This window comes from Pogona vitticeps, chromosome 4, assembly GCF_051106095.1.
Source record: "Pogona vitticeps strain Pit_001003342236 chromosome 4, PviZW2.1, whole genome shotgun sequence".
In the NCBI taxonomy this organism is placed as follows: domain Eukaryota; kingdom Metazoa; phylum Chordata; class Lepidosauria; order Squamata; family Agamidae; genus Pogona; species Pogona vitticeps.
Window position 1 is genome coordinate 120,608,717 of NC_135786.1, and position 23,701 is coordinate 120,632,417.

Consider the following 23,701-nt stretch of genomic DNA (forward strand, 5'->3'; position numbering starts at 1 on the left):
TAATAGTTATGTCTTCTGAATTATGTCACTGTTCACTAGTTCTAACTCTTGTCAATTAAAGAATTCAGAATATTGCCTTTGATTTTTATAAAATGGGAAGTCAGAGGTGGCTATATTCTACATCGGGGTGTCCAACCTTTCACCTTCCCTGGGCCACATTAGAAGATGAAAAATTGGTTTGGGCCGCACATAAATTTGGTTTGGGCCACATGGGGGGGCAGCCCTAGCCGTCCTCCGCAGCCCCGCTCCAAGCGTGCTTACTGGCAGCTGCAATCTCAGATAGCAGAGGCTGCCAGCTTCAACTCCGGTGGCTTTATGGGGCCAGGAGGGGATCCACCTATTGACGGGGATGGCGCAATGCAGTCACGCAGACCCCCTCTCCCCTCCCCTCCCCTCCCCTCCCCTCTCCTCCCCTCCCCTCCCCTCCCACTCCTTCCTTCCTTCCTTCCCTCTCTCCCCCCCCTACCATTGTGACGTGTCCTGGCCGCATTCCGGCTGCAAGCGCCGGCAGTGTAACTTGAAATTTTGGAATTTCTTTAAAAATAAAAAATTGCACTGGGCCACATTATGAGCCGAACTGGGCCGCATGCAGCCCTCCGGCCACAGGTTGGACAAGCCTGTTCTACATATTAATGGATCAACCAACATCTGCAGATTACCAATTTCATGTAGGTGTTGAACAACCCTCTGGAGCACCATAGAATAAGCCCCATACTGATCATTCATGTAGGAGTCAAACCATTGCACTTCAGTACCTTTGGCACATAACCTTGATAAACCTATATAGATGAATACTATGGAGAAAGATATGAAAAGCTGCTGAGAAATCCACTATTACAATTCATTTTTAGCAAAATTCATCCCACAGTGTTACCAAGAAAGCTTGTTCAAACCTGAGTGAAATGCATCCAGATAATCAGTTCCATTAAAGAGTTGACTAGCAATTATTAGTTCCACCACTTTCCCCAGGAACTGGATATGGCAACTAGTTGCTGCAATACTCCAAGCCTAAATTAGGCTTTTTCAGGATTAGTCTGATTACCTTTACAGAGGCCAGTAGCATCCATTTCTCTCAAAGACAAAATTATAATCCACCAGAGTCAGCTGATGTCTCTTCCCTATTAGAAGGTCATGGTTCAAGGAAAAAGTTGTCAGACAAAATGAATCAAGCACTCAGGTTTGTACAGCTGGAAGTTATCCCCAAAATTAAGCTCATATAGTGTTTGGGATGGTAGTAAACTAGCTTTCGATTATAACTTATAATGAATATGAAGAACTTTATCTTCAAAATGTTTCAGATATTTGTCAGCCTGAGCTACCGTTGGTTTCACATATTCTCTCTCTGGCTGTAGCTATGAACCACCTTGAAAAACTATGACACATAAAATATGTAATTGTGCTCCCTTTTTTGATGTCTATTTGTCACCATTACTACTACAAAGTAGACTGAAAACTAAGCTCTAACTTATTTTTTGTCAAATATTTGGGCATATGCCTTCATTTGTATTTTAGGATTTATTCTTTATTGCAGTGGTTCCATGATTTCTGTATGGCCTGAATTTAATCAAAGGAATATGCTAGCTATAAATTCTATCCAATATCCCAATACCATGGGATGGAGACTAACTCACTACATCCAGAACCTCAACCCCTTTTTTCTCAGAGGACCCTGATTTTTTTGTTTAAGAGAAAGTGACTTCTAGGATAACAGATTGTCGCGACTGCCACCTCCTCCTACGTCACCACAAGAGATGACAGGTCACGATCCTTCACACACACATACACACTTCGCTGCCACCAACCACACATAAACCTGACACTTCAGACTTAGTATGGATTTAAAAATAAAAATGATGATTTTATTGAATACAGAAATAAAATGTAAATCACTGAGTAAATGAATCACTTGTCACACTATATTTCTCAGACCTTAACCCTGCACAGTTCTTGGTTACTTAACACTCAGTTACCTAACCTATATCTAACCCTGTATACAGATCTCAAGCCCTCTCTCACTCTCTAACTCTCTAATTCCCCAACAACCTTATCCCTCTTTGCACACCCCCCTTATATACACAAACTCCACCCCTTTAAGACCCACCTCCTGCCCTGCCATAGGCCAGGAAACTCCAGCCTTAGCCAAGACAGGCAGGTGACGTCATGGCACACGTCACATACCTTCCCCCTTTAATAAGTTGTTTTGTGGGGGAAAGCTAAGGTGCTTTTTCCCCAAAACAACTGCAACCAACATAAAGCATTACATTTATCAACACAGTTTAATACAACTACAGTATTCAAATATACTTACACTTCCGCCACACAGGTAAATAAAAACATGCAATGCATAACATTTATCATAACACAACACATAACTGTCCACACATTTTATACTGCCATATACCAGGTACAGAGTCCATAAGTTCTTCAGATGTCGTCTTCCGGTCTTCTGGATAAGGCGTCAGCCACACAGTTTATAGTCCCTCTGACCACCTTAACCTCGAAATCATAGTCCTGCAAAAGAAGCGCCCACCTCATCAGTTTACTGTTCTGTGATTTCATAGTCCGCAACCACGACAGAGGTGAGTGATCAGTGCACAAGGTAAAATGTCGACCCCAGACGTAAGCCTTCAACTTCCGGATCGCGAAGATGACCGCCAAACATTCTTTCTCGATGGTAGAAAGATTCTTCTCCCTGGGAAGCAACTTCTTGCTCAGGTACGCCACCGGATGTTGGTCTCCGCTGTCATCCTGTTGGCACAGTACCGCTCCCACACCGGCATTAGACGCATCTGTGTAGATGATGAACTCTCTGTTGAAGTCAGGAGCATGCAGCACTGGATGGTTGGTTAGAGCATCTTTCAGCCGTCCAAACGCCATCTCGCACTCTTCCGACCAGGAAACGCTGTTGCTGCTCTGCTTCTTTGTCAGGTCTGATAAAGGTGCAGCAATCTCACTGAAACCGGGTATAAACTTTCTGTAATACCCTGCCAGACCTAAAAAGGACCTCACTTTCTTTTTAGTGGTAGGTCTGGGCCAATTCAGGATTGCTTCTACCTTGGCCTCTAAAGGTTTGATTAGGCCTCCTCCCACTATGTGACCTAGGTACTTCATCTCTGAGTTACCTAGCTGACACTTACTAGCTTTAACGGTTAAGCCAGCATCTTTCAATCTTTGTAGCACTAATTCTAGATGATGTAGGTGATCTTGCCAGGTGTTGCTAAAGACCCCTATGTCATCGATATAAGCTACCGTGAAGTCACTAAGCCCTTTCAGAGTATGGTCCATGAGCCTTTGAAATGTTGCTGGTGAATTTCGCAAGCCAAAGCTAAGGACTCGAAATTCAAACAGGCCAAATGGACTACAAAATGCGACTTTCTCTTGGGCCCTAGGATCACTTCTTCCTTGCCAACACTCTTTGGTTAGACCTAAAAAGGATATGACTCTGCAACCTCCAATCGTCTCACTTAGGTCATCAAGCCTAGGCATAGGATAAGCATCAGGTTTAGTTACTGAATATGACTTGCTGTAGTACACACAGAACCTGACACTGCCATCCGGCTTGTCTACTAAAACTACAGGGGCTAACCAAGCGCTAGATGAGTGTACAATAATTTGATCGTTCAGCATTTCGTCTAGCTCTTTGCGAATATTGTCAAAGTAATAACCTGTTACTCTATATGGTGTTACAGACTGAGAAGCATTCCCTGTGTCAGTCCTGGGTAGCACTCCCTTGTCAACACCAGGTTTGTTTGAGAACACTTCTTGAGGTTTTGTAACCAGCGTTCTACAACTATTCTGCTGTTCTCTGGATAGAGCAGGGCTGATCTGCACCTCTTGTGGATTGAACTTTTGTGGGCCCCTCCCTTCCCCGAAGGGCAACCCATGTTCCTCCTTATCAGCCGCTTTTATTGCAAACTGCACATGGTTGGTCTCTTTGTAATAAGGCTTCAGGGCATTGCTGTGAACGACCCCCCTGCCTAACCTTTTCATAAGTTTGGATGTATGAGAGGTTCCTAAATCTGTGATTATCTCAGAAGGAAAACCCATCCTACTCATGTAAATTACTAAGGCTTCTGCCACAGTCTGGGTCTCTATATTACGTAATGGGATCGCTTCCGGATATCTCGTTGCATGGTCTATAGTCAAAATAAATCTGTTCCCCCGCTTAGTGGCGTTGGGCAATGGACCTATGATATCCACCCCTAGACGTGTAAAAGGAGTTGAAATCACTGGTAATGGGCATAGCTTTGCTCTAGTTTTATCACAGTTAGAGCCCTGTCTCTGACAAATATGGCATCTTTGACAGAAACTCTTAATATGTTTACCCATATCAGGCCAGTAAAAGTTTTGGGCTATTCTTTGTTTGGTCTTGTTTATCCCCATATGAGCTGAGAAAATGTCTGCATGTCCCTTTTCCAGAATCATAGGGCGATATTTCTCAGGCACCACCAACTGTCTCTTAACTTCAGGCCCCCCCTTTTGAAATATTATTCAGTTTTTCCTTATAGAGTAAACCACCCTTAATAATAAAACGTTCAGGGCACTCAGGTGATAAATCTTTATCAGTCACCTTTCCAAAACAGTCCTTTAAGGTGGGGTCTGCTGTTTGTTCCTTGACAAAGAGGCTTTTCTGAGGTATTTCAACTGAGAATGCCTCAGGTTGTGGTACAAATTTCTCTGGCTCTTGAGAGTCAGTCTCATTACTGGCTTCACTTTGTACTGATTGTGAACGTGTTACCACCAGGGCACTCTTGACATGCTTGGTTAAGTCATTACCAATAAGAAAAGGGGTAGGAATCTCAGAAGACACCCCCACTCTCCAAAATCCCTTCCAACCTTTATATTCAATTTTCAAATCAGCTACAGGTAATGAAACTAGTTCTGACCCAATCCCTTTCACAGATAGAGTCTGGTCAGCAATCATACAACTTTGTGGTACTATGTCTGAGTGGCAAATAGAAATTTGAGAACAAGTGTCTCTCAAAGCAGTATATTCATTTTCAAAAACTTTTATCCTGTCCCCAGCAGATTCCAATAACTGAGAATTAGTCTCTATGTAATAACAGTGGACAACTTCAGCGAGAGGCAGCTCCTTCAATGTATCCAATTCAGAGCTCCTAACTGCCTCTGCCTGGGTTTCCATGGTAACAGAGCTTTCACTAGAAGAAGCTTGAGGTTTACTCTGAACACAAAATACAGCCTTTGCTTCTTTTACATTAACTTTCTGAGGTGGAATTTCTTTATTTTGCCTTGTATTAAAACATTGTGCAGCAATGTGGCCTTTCTTTTTGCAAATGAAGCAGATTCTCTCCCCCCATGAGCTTTTCCCATCAAATCTTTCAAGTTTCTCTTTTCCCTCCAAAACTTGTTTACTGTGCTGGCCCTGTTCTGAGGGCTTTTCACTAAAATGGCCGCCCACTTTAGTCTGTCTCTGTGCTTGTTCCTTAGAGAACTTTGGGTCCCATGTTTTCCTCACACCTCTCCCCTCATAACAACTAGGACCCCTTATTTGAGAAATAAAATCAGCTATTTGAGCAGCGTTTCTAATGTCAGTTGGTTTCCGTTCTTGAATTAAAAATTTAAGTTCCCCATGGAGTAAGGAATAAAACTGCTCCAGGCCCACAACATTTTTCAATTCCTGAAAAGTTTTTACATTCTCCTGTTCAAGCCACCGATCTAAACACTTTTCTAAGTTAAAACCAAGTTGGGTATAAGATTCATCTGATCTTTTAGTAAGTTTTCTAAACTTCAGCCTAAGATGTTCTGAATTAATGCCAAATCGATTGTAAACCATTTTTTTGAACTCTGAATAATCTTTACTGAGCTCAACTGGCATATCAGCATACACATCAGCCATTTTTCTACTCAGGAGAGACCTCAAAATTATCATTTTCTCTGCTTCCATCACAGAAAAATCAGCACAACTTCGTTCAAAGATTTTAAGGAAGTTTTCAGGACAATCCCCCTGTTTATATGTAGGAAATTTCTTCAAATCTGATTTTGATAACTGGCTTGGTTCAGTACCAGAATCTCTGTTGTTGTTGTTGTTTTGGTTCAGTATTTCCAATTTCCTAAGTTCAAAAGCCATACGCTCCTTCTCCAGTTCAAATTGTCTTTGTCTCTCTCTTTCTCTTTCCTCTTTTTCTAGGGCAAACCTTTCCCTTTCTATTCTTTCCTCTTTTTCTAGGGCAATCCTTTCCTTTTCTATTTCTAACTGCCTCATTTGAACTTCATGTGCCTGGGCTAACTGAATTCTCCTCAGTTCTGATAACTGTTCACCATTAGCTTCTTCCTGCACTGAGGCAACTCTTCCCTCACCATTTGACTCATCCCCAGACCAGTCTGACATTGCTTGGTCTCTTTGTTCACTCACTTCTGCCATTTGACTGCGTGTGAGAGGCATTTTACTAACTCAAAAGGCTCCTGTCAATTTCCACGCCTCTATTTAAAATTATTTTTCTTCTTGCTGTGCTTTAGGTCTGACACTCTTCAACAGGGTATATCAACAGATATGGCTAGGCTTGTTACTGTAGTCTCTAATGGCTTCTGCCCCTTCACCGGGCCTCTTGCCAGATTTAGAGCTACTTTAATTTTCTGCCCTTGGCTCTACTTCCAAAATCCACCACAGCTTCACCTTCTCTCAGGTTCTGTAGTTCACTAGAGAAATCCCAAATCTTCGCTGCCCTTGGTCTGTCTGTCCCTTCCGAGTTCTCCGAACTCTGGACTCTCAGACCAAGTCACAACAGCCTCCTACTTTGGGCCAATCTCCCTCACAAAATGGACCTTCTAGAGCTCATAAGTCAGTTCCCTCACTCTGAAGTTTAGGTGCCTCTCTACTAGATCTGCTCCCCCCTGGAGACAAATCCTAGAGAGTTACCCACACCCCACTTCAGGTGCACCTAACTGAAATCCTTTTGCTCTGGTCACACTAGCCAAGGCTTTTCTGGACAACTGGGCAACTGGACAACTCGTATCCCACACGCTGGCACCAGTTTTGTCACGACTGCCACCTCCTCCTACGTCACCACAAGAGATGACAGGTCACGATCCTTCACACACACATACACACTTCGCTGCCACCAACCACACATAAACCTGACACTTCAGACTTAGTATGGATTTAAAAATAAAAATGATGATTTTATTGAATACAGAAATAAAATGTAAATCACTGAGTAAATGAATCACTTGTCACACTATATTTCTCAGACCTTAACCCTGCACAGTTCTTGGTTACTTAACACTCAGTTACCTAACCTATATCTAACCCTGTATACAGATCTCAAGCCCTCTCTCTCTCTAACTCTCTAATTCCCCAACAACCTTATCCCTCTTTGCACACACCCCTTATATACACAAACTCCACCCCTTTAAGACCCACCTCCTGCCCTGCCATAGGCCAGGAAACTCCAGCCTTAGCCAAGACAGGCAGGTGACGTCATGGCACACGTCACACAGATAAAGAAGACATTCCAATTAGGGCATGATGTTGAAAGGTTTCAGTCTCCTTATGATGATGTTCCCCAGCAAAGTCCCAGGAACTAGACCTTTTATTTATGTAGAAGGCCATACTACTGTTATCAGACTCTAAGATCTCCAATCATGAATGTAACACCAGGCCACAATTACTTTGATGTCCTCAGACAGGTCCATTTCGGGAGGCGGGGCTTTGTTGCGGTGCTGCCAGCAACTCCAGAGAGGAGCTCTCTGGAAAAAGCTGGAACCCTCCGGCCCGGGATCCCTTTTTTGAAATGGGGATCAAAGGAGAGTCTAGAAGAAGTCTCTCTGAAGCAGATGGTGAGCAGCAGAAGGAGAAGAAAGGGAGGCAGACCCGGACTTTTTTCTTCTGAAGAAATCACCGTGCACGGACTGGAGCGGGTGCCATTTTTTGGCACTGAGCCGTGAGGAACCCTTTACCGGGGGAGAGGAGAGCAATCAATATAAACTAATAATATATAACAAGTAAGTAAGCCGAAGCCTCTGATTTATGAAACAGCCTCATTAAGCTGAAATAAGAATGAAAATATTTGGCGGAAAGAATAAATGCAGTGGCAGGTTTATCTTATCAGTCTGACTCAAAAACGAAACTAAGCTTCGCCAAGTGAACTTTTAAACACCAGGCTGATTCTAAAGCCGAGAGTCTGAGATGGAAAAATAAATCTTATGTTTCTGGAGAAGAATCCCAGACAGCAACACCGTCTGACTGGATTTAAGAGACTTCGGTGGATGCAGTGTGGTTGGGATACGTTACTCTTTGCCTTCTCTGGACTTTGTGAACTATAAATAATAGAATCTGGTGGTTTTCGGGAGAAGGAGCTGACGTGGCCGACTGGACTAAGGAGCATTAAGGGGTTAATGAAGATCACAAGACGAGCTCCAAGGACAATCTACTGGACAGTTTGAGACTCTGTGACTGTTGTTTTGTTTATCGGACTGCAGACCGCGTGTGAGTCTAATAATAGAAGCTTGCTGAACTCAGGAGAAGAAGAAATAACTGCGTCACGGTTCTAATTGATACTGTATTTGCTGGGCTAAAAGTTGATTTTTATACTACAATATTTGGACAAAGATTGGAGGGAGATCTAAGGGGAGGTTTATGATGAGGGGTTTGAATTGTTGATAAAATTGTGGAAACTGTGGAAGGATTTCTAGGGGGTGATTATTGTGGTATTTATACAAACCCCAAAGCCTGAGATGGACCCCAGAAATTCAAAAGAACAAATGGAGACTTGGTCTGTTCAATCCCAAAGTTCTGGAATAGTGGTGCAAGAAATAGAAAAGGAATGGCAGATTAATATACAAAGGCTAATATTATCAGGGTTCCAGCAAGTGAATGCAGGTCTTAGCAAAATAGAAGATTTGATGAAAGGGACGAAAGAGGGGACAGTAGATGCCAAACAAAACTTAAATGAAGTTGTACAGACTTTAGAATCGTCTGTATTAGACATGACACCAGGTAATATGAATGCAGTAGAGAGTTATCCAGTGACCCATGCAGCTTCCAAAATTAAAAAGCATTATGACAAAAATCTTAAGGAGGCAGAGATACTGAAACCAGACAATTTTATGGTGAAAATATGGGAAGTGAAAAAAATGGATATTCTGTCAGATGGGCTGAAAGACTGTTCAATTCAAAAAGAAACTGAACGATGGGATGTATTGTATAAATGGCAGCAGCTACCAGATAATGTTGGAATAACATAGAATAAAATTAAAATTAAATGATAAGATAAAAGCAGGAGGGTAATCAAACTATGAAAAAGCAAAAAGTTGATATGTATTAGCAATATGAATTGATTGGATGATGTTATACTTTATGCTCTCCTATCCCCCAAAACCATTTTTCCTTTCCCATCCCCTCTTTCTTTTGTACCCTCTATCCCTGTTCCTAAATAAAAAAAAAATTAAAAAAAAAAAAGACAGGTCCATTTCAGGGAAAAGATCTCAGTCTGTAGGCATTTGACATTCAAAGACTGTGTTGCATGTTGGAGTGATATACAGGTGAGCTTTTAGAATAATTAAATGGGGAAGTAAGCGGAAAAAGGCAAAACATTGTGCCACGTTAAAGTTTATCCCTCCCCCTCCCAATTTTGCCCACATGTTGTGGCAGAGTAACCTATTTGTGGTTTTAGAGATGAGTTTTTGTAATTTCCAGCCCTGGCATGACATGAAACTCTTCATGGTACTATTCTTGTATGATTTCTCCCTGTCTTGGAAATCGGATTTTTGCTTAGTTAGCTAGTCCTAAGACTTACCCAATGATGCTAGGTCTTCACTGTGACATGGCTCATTGGTTCAAAAAACAAAAAACAAACAAAAAAAAACAACAAAGTGCAAGATCCTCCTCTCACCCCATTTCACAAATAGAAGCAGTCTGTCTGGCTATTGAATGCTACTTAAATAAAGGGGATAGGAATGTGTTTTCCACCCTAGCTGAAGACATCTGGCTAATTTAGGGGGTGATAGGAAGGCTGTGTATTACATTCAACTGTGCAATTTGCCAGGACTAAACAAGCAAACTGGTTTCAATTATTTCAGATAAGAAATATCACAATTCAACTCTGTTAGAAGTCAGGACCTAATAGACCATTAACAGAGCTAGAAAATTATTGTATAGATAGGACTAATAAAAAGAAAAAAGGACTATTTTTCACTAATTTATAAAAGCATTCTGGGTAAAGAATATGGTAGCAGCACAGGACCAAAGATAGTTTGGGAAACAAATGTAAACATCAACATACCAGGAAAATATTTGGAAAAAAATATGGAACGCTCACCATACAAATCAATATCAGCAAAATCTAAAGAAATGTTAAAAGTAGTCCACAGATGCCACTTATGTCCTACCAAGCTACATAAAATTAATAGAGAGATACAAGAATTGTGCTGGAGAAAGGGTGGCCATAAATGAAAGTTAGAGCACCAGTGGTTAGTTTGCCTGGAAGTAGAAATATTCTGGTATGAGGTAATTAATTGAAATAAATAGAAAAAAACACACATCAAAAATAGTTCTAAATGAAGCCTTATCATTATTCTCATTATTTACCAGAGAGAATGAAAATGTATCAAAGAATTGGTTGTAACTTTTAAAGAGGCAGATTGAAATTGCCCAGTGCTGGAAAGATGCTCAGGACCTCACTTTGCAAAGATGTATGAATAAAATATGAGCAGTGATGCTGACAAATGATGAATTAGGGCAGAATATACAGAGAAGAAATTTAAAAAATGTAATGAAAATATGGTACCCCCTGTTGAAATCCAATATTGACTCAAAAAAATTGAGTAAACCAAGTAGATAATGGGCTGGATTGCTGATTATTCTGTGTGACATCACCTAGACATAAAAATGCAGTAATGAGTCATGGAAGAGACTATGTGAAAAGATGAAGAAATAATGTACACAGTATGTGTGTGTGAAGGTATAAGACTTTATGAATAAGAAATTTACTATTCTTGTAATACAATAGGTATTGTTCTGTTATAATATTTTGAAAGGATTGATAATAGAATTATCAATTATGCCAAGACCAAACGGGATGGCTCTTTAAACTTGAATTTCAGTTTAACATTGCTGTGTCAAAATCTGTGTTAATGACTTCAAACTTGTTGCATTAGCCTAAGGTAGCAGATTTTACCCCAGGATAAACTATATTTTGACTTTTCTGTAGAGAGAGGCTTGCAAATAATCTATTCTAGTATATTCTCCAGTGCATTGTGTCAAAGCATATAATGCCTAATTAGTTGGGAATAAAGACATGCAGAATCATGGCAATCCATGTATCAGAAGACCTGGAGATTAAATCTAATTGACACACTGGACAAAATATGACAATTTGAGCTAAATTAAAAATATTAGTTGATGCTCAGAGGGAGATGGGCTCCTCAGAGGAGGAGCAGTGTTTCTTGAGCTCCCTGCGCTTATTGTAGCTAATGTCCTGATCCAAAACAAAAAAGGAAAAGGCCACATGGACCATGTGTTGCCACCCCTAGTAAGTTTCCATTGCCAAGCACAAATTTGAACCCAGGTCTTTTGGATCCTCATCCAGCATACTACACTGACTCCATGTGCAAAACCCAAAACCAAGGACAGAAGTGGCATGAGATGTAATCTCATTAACAGAATAAAATGAGGAGGAAGTGGTGAGGAGAGTACTTGCACACTTTAAAGACTATTATTGCAGAATTTTATTTATTATTTATTTATTTATTGGACTTATATACCGCCCCATAGCGCTACAAGCACTCTCCGGGCGGTTTACAATTTTAATTATACAGGCTACACATTGTCCCCCCAGCAAGCTGGGTACTCATTTTACCGACCTCGGAAGGATGGAAGGCTGAGTCAACCTTGAGCTGGCTACCTGGGATTTGAACCCCAGGTCGTGAGCACAGTTTTAGCTGCAGTACAGCGTTTTAACCACTGCACCACGAGGCTTTTTCTGTGGATTATAGCTCACTTATGGACACAGAAATTATAGCGCACTTCCGGACACAGTATATGTTTATTTATTGTTAATGTCATGAAATCTTCCCCTTTTTTCTACAATAGACTAACACTGCAACTACTTGGAAATCATAAAATTTGGTGTATTCCCCACTTTTCTACTGAAATGTATCTGGTATTGAAATTGGCAAGCACTTTGCTTGTTAAAATGCACCATTTCTATTATTATTTGGGAGGATTAATGCCACACACTGAGCACTGAACACATTTTGTTTTAAAAAATAAAGATGTGAAACAATGATAGAATATAGAATTTCTGAAAATGTACTGCACAGGGAACCTACAGTATTTGGGAACATAAAGGAACGCTGCAAAGTTGTTGTTAAAGGTGCTTTTTAAAAAAATATTGCAGGCTACTTTAATTCATAGAGAAGAGGAAAAACATTTTTAAAACAGAAAAATAACATTAAAGAACTAGACTCAATACAAAAAAGATTCTGATCAGAAGTTCTCAGTCAAGGATCTGCAAGTTATATTCAGGTGATTTTTAATTTAATTTTTTTTTTTTGCAAAGTTGCAGAACAGTAAAAAAAATGTCACTAATGAACTATTTTTTCTGGACAATGGAGATTGAGGTTATTTTGATCAGAACACATACCAGTTTTAAATGGGATTTTCATCATTTGTCAATTCAATGTCTAAATACAGAAGCAAAATGGACACTGAACCTGACGTGAGGTTGAACTTTTCATCCATCTTCATCAAGCTTTGCTCACAAAAGAGACATATCTGTTACAAAAAGAAAGGCAAGATTTAGGCCTTTTACTAAAAGCAGTATCTTGGCATAGATACTGGAGTGGCTTGCCAAAGCCTGCTCCAGGTGGATTGCGTTTAGTCAGAACTCTCCACTATGACCTGTCCGTCTTGGGTGGCCCTGCACGGCATAGCCCATAGCTTCACTGAGTTACTCAAGCCCCTTTGCCACGACAAGGCAGCAATCCATGAAGGAGCAATCACTGCAGATGGTGACAGCAGCCACGAAATTAAAAGACGCCTGCTTCTTGGTAGGAAAGCGATGACAAGCCTCGACAGCATCTTAAAAAGCAGAGACATCACCTTGCCAACAAAAGTCTGAATAGTCAAAGCTATGGTTTTTCCTGTACTGATGTACAGAAGTGAGAGCTGGACCATAAAGAAAGCTGACCGCTGAAGAATTGATGCTTTTGAATTGTGGTGCTGGAGGAGGCTCTTGAGAGTCCCCTGGACTGCAAGGAGAACAAACTTATCAATTCTAAAGGAAATCAACCCTGAGTGCTCACTGGAAGGACAGATCCTGAAGCTGAGGCTCCAATACTTTGGCCATCTCATGAGAAGAGAAGACTCCCTGGAAAAGACGATGATGTTGGGAAAGTATGAAGGCAAGAGGAGAAGGGGACGACAGAGGATGAGATGGCTGGATAGTGTCATTGAAGCTACCAACATGAATTTGACCCAACTTCGGGAGGCAGTGAAAGACAGGAGGGCCTGGCGTGCTCTGGTCCATCGGGACATGAAGAGTTGGACACAACTAAATGACTAAACAACAACAACTAAAAGCAAGACCAATCAATCTAGTTCTGCCAATGGGGAACATAAAGTTTTGTTTTCAAAGTGGATTTGAAACTTAGTAGTTAAGGAATGGAAAGTCTGTCTTTGAAGTGGAATGGATAAGAAATGTCTTTTATTTTTACAAATAAGGTTTAAAGTTTGATGAGTGTGTGTTTAGTCGTTTAGTCGTGTCCGACTCTTCGTGACCCCATGGACCAGAGCACGCCAGGCCCTCCTGTCTTCTACTGCCTCCCGGAGTTGTGTCAGGTTCATGTTGGTTGCTTCGCAGACACTGTCCAGCCATCTCATCCTCGGTCGTCCCCTTCTCCTCTTGCCATCACACCTTCCTAACATCAAGGTTTTTTCCAAGGACTCTTTTCTTCTCATGAGATGGCCAAAGTACTGGAGCCTCAGCTTCAGAATCTGTCCTTCAAGTGAGCATTCAGGGTTGATTTCCTTTAGAACTGATAGGTTTGTTCTCCTTGCAGTCCAGGGGATTCTCAAGAGCCTCCTCCAGCACCACAATTCAAAGGCATCAATTCTTCGGCGGTCTGCTTTCTTTATGGTCCAGCTCTCACTTCCATACATCACGACAGGAAAAACCATAGCTTTGACTATTCGGACTTTTGTTGGCAAGGTGATGTCTCTGCTTTTCAAGATGCTGTCAAGATTTGTCATCGCTTTCCTCCCAAGAAGAAGGCGCCTTTTAATTTCAGGGCTGCTGTCTCCATCTGCAGTGATCATGGAGCCCAGGAAGATAAAATTTGACACTGCCTCCATATCTTCCCCTTCTATTTCCCAGGAGGTGATGGGACCAGTGGCCATGATCTTAGTTTTTTTGATGTTGAGTTTCAGACCGTTTTTTGCACTCTCCTCTTTCACTCTCATTACCAGGTTCTTTAATTCCTCCTCACTTTCTGCCATCAGAGTGGTATCATCTGCGTATCGGAGGTTGTTGATATTTCTTCCGGCAATCTTAATTCTGGCTTGGGTTTCTTCCAGTCCAGCCTTCCGCATGATGTATTCTGCATATAAGTTAAACAAGCTGGGGGACAATATACAGCCTTGCCGTACTCCTTTCCCAATTTTGAACCACTCAGTTGTTCCATGACCAGTTCTAACTGTTGCTTCCTGTCCCACATATAGGTTTCTCAGGAGACAGATAAAGTGGTCAGGCACTCCCATTTCTTTAAGAACTTGCCATAGTTTGCTGTGGTCCACACAGTCAAAGGCTTTCGCATAGTCAATGAAGCAGAAGTAGATATTTTTCTGGAACTCTCTGGCTTTCTCCATAATCCAGCGCAAGTTAGCAATTTGGTCTCGAGTTCCTCTGCCTCTTCGGAATCCAGCTTGTACTTCTGGGAGTTCTCGGTCCACATACTGCTGAAGCCTACCTTGTAGGATTTTGAGCATAACCTTGCTAGCGTGCGAAATGAGTGCAATTGTACGGTAGTTGGAGCATTCTTTGGCACTGCCTTTCTTTGGGATTGGGATGTAGACTGATCTTTTCCAATCCTCTGGCCACTGTTGAGTTTTCCAAACTTGCTGGCATATTAAATGTAGCACCTTAACAGCATCATCTTTCAAGATTTTAAATAGTTCAACTGGAATGCCATCACCTCCACTGGCCTTGTTGTTAGCCAGGCTTTCTAAGGCCCACTTGACTTCGCTCTCCAGGATGTCTGGCTCAAGGTCAGCAACTACATTGTCTGGGTTGTCCGGGATATCCAAATCTTTCTGATATAATTCCTCTGTGTATTCTTGCCACCTCTTCTTGACGTCTTCTGCTTCTGTTAGGTCCCTTCCATTTTTGTCTTTTATCATGTTCATCTTTGCGCAAAATGTTCCTCTAATATGTCCAATTTTCCTGAACAGATCTCTGGTCTTTCCTTTTCTGTTATCTTCCTCTATTTCTTTGCATTGTTCATTTAAGAAGGCCCTCTTGTCTCTCCTTGCTATTCTTTGGAAGTCTGCATTCAAGTTTCTGTAACTTTCCCTATCTCCCTTGCATTTTGCTTCCCTTCTCCTCTCTGCTATTTCTAAGGCCTCGTTGGACAGCCACTTTGCTTTCTTGCATTTCCTTTTCTTTGGGATGGTTTTCGTTGCTGCCTCCTGGACAATGTTACGAGCCTCTATCCAAAGTTCTTCAGGCACTCTGTCCACCAAATCTAGTTCCTTAAATCTGTTCTTTACTTCCACTGTGTATTCATAAGGGATTTGGTTTAGATTATACCTGAGTGGCCCAGTGGTTTCTCCTAATCTCTTCAGTCTAAGCTTGAATTTTGCTATGAGAAGCTGATGATCAGAACCGCAGTCAGCTCCAGGTCTTGTTTTTGCTGACTGTATAGAGCTTCTCCATCTTTGGCTGCAGAGAATATAATCAATCTGATTTCGATATTGCCCATCTGGTGATTTCCATGTATAGAGTCGCCTCTTGTGTTGTTGGAAAAGAGTGTTTGTGATTCTCTTGAAAAAACTCTATTAGCCTTTGTCCTGCTTCGTTCTGAACTCCAAGGCCAAACTTCCCTGTTGTTCCTTTTATCTCTTGGCTCCCTACTTTAGCATTCCAGTCCCCTAGAATGAGAAGAACATCTTTCTTTGGTGTCAGTTCTAGAAGGTGTTGTAAATCTTCATAGAATTGTTCAATTTCAGTCTCCTCAGCAATGCTGGTTGGTGCATAAACTTGGATTATTGTGATGTTGAATGGTCTGCCTTGGATTCGTATTGACATCATTCTATCATTTTTGAGATTGTATCCCATTACAGCTTTTCCCACTCTTTTGTTGACTATGAGGGCTACTCCATTCCTTCTACGGGATTCTTGCCCACAATAGTAGATATGATAATCATCTGAGCTGAATTCGCCCATTCCTGTCCATTTTAGTTCACTGATGCCCAGGATGTCGATGTTTATTCTTGCCATCTCCTGTTTGACCACCTCCAGCTTCCCAACGTTCAGAGATCTTACATTCCAGGTTCCTATGCAGTAGTTTTCTTTGCAGCATTGGACTTTCCTTTCATTTCCAGGCACGTCCACAGCTGAGCGTCCTTTTGGCTTTGGCCCAACCACTTCATTAGCTCTGGAGCTACTTGTACTTGTCCTCCACTCTTCCTCAGTAGCATGTTGGACGCCTTCCGACCTGAGGGGCCCATCTTCCAGCGTCATATCTTTTAGCCTTTTGTTTCTGATCATGGGGCGTTCTTGGCAAAGATACTGGAGTGGCTTGCCATTTCCTACTCCAGGTGGATTGCGTTTAGTCGGAACTCTCCAGTTTGATGAGTGCTTCCAGCAATTTTACAGGTTTTTATCCATATTCCTCAACAATCCTTGTAGAATTTGAACTTCATCACCTGATCTCTCTGTTTTAAGTTTTAGGAAGGATTTGTTGTGTCATCTAAAATATTTACAGGGTTCCTTTATGATTTTTATCTATGGCTGGTTGTGATAAGGTTTGTCAACACCATACATAGGTAAGAACCTGTGTTGCCTAGCAACAGGAATAGCTAGAAAAGCCACCTGTTTAGACCAGTGGAATGAAGGCCCCTGGAAGGGGAGTGACAGGTCTGGCTAATTTCTCAGATTCAGCAATCAGGAAGACTGATTGTTACCCGTTTACAGGGAATTGTTTTTCATGTTACAAAACTTTGTTTACCTGTCTGTTTGTTTTTCTGTTTCAGTAGCCTGTCATGCCCCTGTGATCTAAGGAAACATTTTTTAGAAATCACAGCATGCTACCCTGATTGTCAAAGTATGCTATTCAAACCTCCCGTTGTCAGGTTTCATTGCTTGTATTCTTCCTGTTCTCCTCTCCAAGTTGGTTTAGTCAACCATTTCTTGTAGGTCTGGAAGGTTATCTAACATGTAAACATATTTTAAAAGCATTCAGTAAACCAGGGGAACATTTGGAACATTTTCAGATCAGCTATGATATCCACTTGGATTTTTAAACCATATTTTTAAAATATTGTTCTTCATCTAATAAATTAGTCATATAACAGGCATAATGTAAGTTGTATGTGAATCCTAACTCCTTTATATGTGTGCAATTTCTTCTTATTCATTATTTTTCTTCTCTTTTTCTTCACTGAGTTTCTCATTTTCTTACTGATCAGAGAATTATAGGGATAAGGTCTTTAAAATCTAGTGAAATCCTATTAATAAAAAGTTTTTCTATGCTAATATATTATGTTATAGGCTTTCTATGTTTACTCATGTTCCAAAATGGTGGGAAACTGCAGCTAGTAGAAGCCATGCTCTTAGCAGATGCATAGGTTAGCCAATCTGGATATGGTTTCCTGATTTTGAACAACACAATGAGTTGGAGTACCTAGTTGTAGAGGTAGGAGTAGGGAGCTTTAATCTCCACTACCTCCCCAATGCATGAGGGCTCAGCAAAGATCACAAGGGCTATATATGGCTAGTGAGGACTCTGCCACCTGTGTGGCCTTGGACAAGCTGTAGTGTCTTAGAGCAGTACCAGAAGGAGGGAGAGGTAAATCACTTTTGAGTACTTCATAGCAGTGGTCCCAAACCTTGGGCCTCCAGATTTTCTGGAACTTAAACTCCCAGAAATCCTGGCCAGAAGAGGTGGTGGTGAAGGCTTCTGGGAGTTGTAATCCAAGAACATCTGGAGGCCCAAGGTTGGGGACCACTGCTTTATAGCTACAAGATGTGGGAGGGTAGCCATAAATTGGAATGTACTTGGCAGCATATCACTACCATTACCATTACTGTTATCATTACCATTGTTACATTTTATTCCAGTCATTAAGGAACTGGTAAGCCACTCCAGTATCTTTGCCAAGAAAATCCCATGAACAGAAACAAAAGGCTAAAAGATATGATGCTGGAAGATGAGCCCCTCAGGTAGGAAGGCATCCAACATGCTACTGAGGAAGAGTGGAGGACAAGTACAAGTAGCTCCAGTGCTAATGAAGTGGTTGGGCCAAAGCCAAAAGGACGCTCAGCTGCAGATGTGCCTGGAAGTGAAAGGAAAGTCTGATGCTGCAAAGAAAAATACTACATAGGAACCTGGAATGTAAAATCTATGAACCTTGGTAAGCTGGATGTGGTCAAACAGCAGATGGCAAGAATAAACATTGACATCCTGGGTGTCAGTGAACTCAAATGGACAAGAATGGGCAAATTCAATTCAGAAGATCATCATATCTACTATTGTGGGCAAGATCCCGTAGAAGATATGGAGTAGCCCTCATAAACAAAAGAGTGGGAAAAACTGTACTGGGATATAATCTCAAAAATGATAGAATGATTTTAATACGAATCCAAGTCAGACCTTTCAACATCACAGTAATCCAAGTTTATGCACCAGCCACCAATGCTGAAGAGGCTGAAATTGATCATTTCTATGAAGACTTACAACACCTTCTAGAACTGACACCAAAGAAAGATGTTCTTGTCATTATATGGGACTGGAATGCTAAAGTAGGGAGTCAAGAGATAAAAGGAACAACAGGAAAGTTTGGAGTTCAAAATGAAGCAGGGCAAAGGCTAATAGAGTTTTGTCAAGAGAACAAGCTGGTCATCACAAATACTCTTTTTCAGCTCATGGCATAAGGGATTCACTGACAAATTACATCTTTTAGGCTTTTCTATGGACTACTTTCTGAGTTAGCCTTATGATAATACCAAGCTTGTACAACGGATTAAAGACATAGATCTTCAGTATTCACTAGCATGTGCAAACAGGACCTGCTCACCAATGTACTTTGGTTTAAATTTTAACTTTCCCAAGTTAGCAAATTATCTATATTGAATCACAGCACCAAAGTATCATTTTGTCTTCTCAAGGGCTAGGTTTAATTGCTTTCCCTCAGCCTTGTTAAAAGGGTGCTTTAATAACATTCCTTATGGAGAAAGGATATGCCCCTGTGGGGAACAAACAGTTGAGTCCTGGGCACACACCATTCTAGAACATAGCTTATATAGGTCTGAACGTATCGGTTACTTCTACCCAATAATGTATAAATGTACTAGTATAGCTCCCACAGACTTCCTGAAGTTTCTGCTATCTGGAGAGAACCAATTAATAACACAGTCAGTGGCTAAGTTTTTATTCTCAGTTTTAAGAAATGTTATATTAGGACAACCACATGACTCAAGTTTTATACTGCTGATATGTTCTAACAACTTACTTATTCTGTATATGTTATATAATGTTTTTATCTTTGTATTTTCTGGTCTATGACCGTATAATAAAGAAATGAAACAAACATTGTTGACAGATATCAACTGGTGGCAGCGTAAAAAGAGAATGTGTCGTGCACCTCAGGCTAGTGAAATAGTCTGAGGACACCAGAGGGACACACCACAGACACTAACTAGATCCTCCCTAATAACATTTACTCTACGTATTTATTATGCTCTTCCAAAAGTTTGTTATAAGAAATTTTAACAGATCAGAAATAAGAAAACATAGTATTTTCTTCCTCTCTGCAGGTCTTTTAACTCTGTGAAGTAGTGGTTTGTATGTATGTATTTCTTGGGCCACTGGTGGTACATGCTGATATTACAGGTGGCCTATGGAGGTTATGGTCTACACAAAGGACAAATTGGAAACTACTCCTCTAAAGCATTTTGAAAACAGGCAGGAAACTGCATTGGAGAACAGTTATCACTTCTGGTTCCACCGATGGAAGCTGTCCTATCAGTAGAAAAACTTCATTGGAGTCTGAGTGTTAAAAGTTCTGGCAATACTATACATAACCTTTTTCTTTTAGAAGATTTTTGTACTCAATCATTTAATAGAAAAAACAAATAGAAATCTTACTGACTACAGCAAATGTCCAGCAAGAAAAGGATAAACTTTTTTTTCCTTTTTTCCATGTAGATGAATTGGCGTCAGTAGCAGAATTTAATGTAATACAATTGCTATCCTTCTCATTTTTAGCTGTCAAAAATCATCCATTCTAAATGTGAATTGTAATCCCAATTTATAGGAAACATTGTGTTCTTTTGACAATGTGGTAAGAAACCCAGCATAACTTGCTTTGAACTTCCAAATGCACATTGCCAAAGTTTCTCTCAGGAATAATTTCTGTCAGTTTAAAACTCTCTGGAAAATGCCCAATTCATATACTCAGAAATTTATTGGAAATAACTCCTGCAAGCCCCTTCCTTTTACCAAAAGCTGTAGTGAAATGTATGTTTGCTCAATTCCAGCTGCATATTCATTGCTTAAATTAAATAAACAAACATTTTCCCAAACATAACATCAAATATAAATTATAATCTCCCCCAGGAGTTTGAATCTTTATATTTCTTTATCTCATTGTGTTTTAACTTGCAATGTATCAAGCCTTGGTTCAATTTTAATCCCAGATATGTATCCCTTTGTTAAATGTGAGCATAAAATTTTGTTCCAGTTTTTAAATGTTTTTTTTAATTATTATTGCTCAGTTCTGCCTGCAATTATATTAATCCTCATATACCCTCAGTACTCTATTCCATATTACTTTTATATCTTCCACTATCAAGATTATATTGCACTGTTAAACAAATTATATCACTTAAAAAAATCTACCAGTTCACCTGATTATTAAATCTCTGAACTGTAAAGATGCTTCATCCTTTCCCCCACTTCTGTATATTCAAAACAGGTCTTGACTAAAGTTGGGGAGCCAGTGGCTCTCCAAATGTTTTTAGCTACACTGATTGGGGCTGATGGAAGTGGCAACCCATCAATACCTGGAGGGCTACAGGCTTTCCACCCTGGTCAAAACAGTGTTGTAGTTGAATGCATCAGCTAGAACTGCACAGCTGATGGTGCCCTAATGCCTGTAAATGTGAGTGACTATATCTTTGACAAGTTGAGGAAAAAGGTCACAGTGAACTTCCAAATGTTTCTTCCCATGGCTTTTCAGCCAATGTTGGAAAAGATGAATACTACACAAACGCAAAGTGGTAGTGAATTGTTGTTTCTTTGCTGTCATCACCACCATAATTCTGTTTTTTCAGATTCATAGTGAGTCTTCTGGCTCTTGCATTCATGCCATCTTCCTAATGCTCTGTAGCATGGGATATCCTCAAACATGTTGTGAATAAAAATACATTCAAACCAATGCATAACCAAATCCTATTTAATGAATGATCCTGAACATCTGTGATTTTCCATTTGTGATTTACATAACAATGGAAGAACATCTATAATTTACTCCTGTGATTCTCAAACTTAAAAGTTTAACAAACCTGTTATAGTTGGCAGCACATGTGTCTGAAATATGTATTAGGTATTGTGTGTATATTGCCCCCCGGCTTATTTAACTGATATGCAGAACACATCATGCGAAAGGCTGGACTGGAGGAATCTCAAAAAGGAATTAAGATTGCCGGAAGAAATATCAACAACCTCAGATATGCAGATAATACCACTCTGATGGCAGAAAGTGAGGAGCAATTAAGGAAGCTTGTAATGAGGGTGAAAGAGAAGAGTGCAAAAAACAGTCTGAAGCTCAACATCAAAAAAACTAAGATCATGGCCACTGGTCCCATCACCTCCTGGCAAATAGAAGGGGAAGATATGGAGGTAGTGACAGATTTTACTTTTTTTGGGCTCCATGATAACTGCAGATGGTGACAGCAGCCATGAAATTAAAAGACGCCTTCTTGGGAGGAAAGCGATGACAAACCTCGATAGCATCTTAAAAAGCAGAGACATCACCTTGCCAACAAAAGTCCGCATAGTCAAAGCTATGGTTTTTCCTGTAGTGATGTACGGAAGTGAGAGCTGGACCATAAAGAAAGCTGACCGCCGAAGAATTGATGCTTTTGAACTGTGGTGCTGGAGGAGACTCTTGAGAGTCCCCTGGACTGCAAGGAGAACAAACCTATCCATCTTGAAGGAAATCAACCCTGAGTGTTCACTGGAAGGACAGATCCTGAAACTGAGGCTCCAATACTTTGGCCATCTCATGAGAAGAGAAGACTCCCTGGAAAAGACCCTGATGTTAGGAAAGTGTGAGGGCAAGAGGAGAAGGGGACGACAGAGGATGAGATGGTTGGACAGTGTCATCGAAGTGACCAACATGAATTTGGCCCAGGTCCGGAAGGCAGTAGAAGACAGAAGGGCCTGGCGTGCTCTGATCCATGGGGTCACGAAGAGTCGGACACGACTAAACGACTAAACAACAACAAATTGTGTGAATAATACTTGGTGGCAGCGTGTAAAGAGGAACGCATCCAGAGGGTGAACCTATGTTTAAGAGAGAATAAACAAGGGACACTGGGTGGACGCAACACATGGGATATCCTAAAACATCTCTGAAAGGCAGCACATGAGATATAGATAAAGAAAGCTCAATATCTGGGCCAGCAATCAATAAGTGAAGTGGACAGGTAAAGTGGACATATGATTGTTTGAAGACAACAGGTTTGGGTGTGTCGTAGCTCACTTGGTACTTAAACAAAATCATTTGAAATTGTTTTTCTTGCTGCCAAAGGATATGTTCATTTAAAACCTTTGTTTCAGATGTTGTTGGACTACCTCTCCAGTATGACTGGTGCTTAGGCATGGTGGGAAGAATAGTTGCATAAGATCTAGGAGCATAAGGTTGGGAGCCAGTGCTTAAAAACATACAGGTGTCCATTTTGTTGTTTGCCAGAAACAATTAAATTTCTAATTTGGTTAGAATTAATTCCATCTGTCCCCCATTCTAAGGCACTAAGTCTAAGGCCTTATCTTGTTTCCTTTTGGCTCTTCCATGGAAATTAAAATTTCCATGGTATGTATGAAGTAACATTGGAAAATTTCATAGTCAGTTCCTTATTAGTGCATCAAGTACCTGGAACTCCTCCAGCCTAGTTGGTACTAGTTCTTCTGGCATTGTAGAAGGGATTAAGATGTGTTTGGGGGGAGGGCTGAGGATTCTGAAGAAATATGTCACAGCTGGCAAATAAAGCTGGCCAATGGAGAAAAAGAATAACGTGGTTGCAGTTAATGCTCTGGCTGAATGGAACGTGATTGCTCTGCCTGATAATACGCAACCTTGTGGTGATGGATTAACAAGTAAATTGGTTTTGCTGCATATTGAAACAGAATCTTCTTGGTTGTACAGAAGGCATCTGGGGGCAATAGCAAAGTACCATCATATCTATGTTGTGCTTAAAAAAGGTGTCTCTTCCTTCCCCAACCCTTCTTGCTCTCTGACTAG

The 23,701-nt window shown here is 40.8% G+C and overlaps 2 long non-coding RNA genes across 2 annotated transcripts in view; one reads left to right on the forward strand and one right to left on the reverse strand.

The window, feature by feature from the left end:
- The window catches only part of LOC140706764 (uncharacterized), a 125,382-nt gene that overhangs the window by 12,064 nt on the left and 89,617 nt on the right, over nucleotides 1–23,701 (reverse strand). The gene's annotated exons all lie outside the window — the stretch shown is intronic.
- Nucleotides 2,228–12,517, forward strand: LOC144588887 (uncharacterized). Its single transcript, XR_013544633.1, has 2 exons — nucleotides 2,228–7,647; nucleotides 9,424–12,517. It is a non-coding gene; the product is annotated as an uncharacterized LOC144588887 (long non-coding RNA).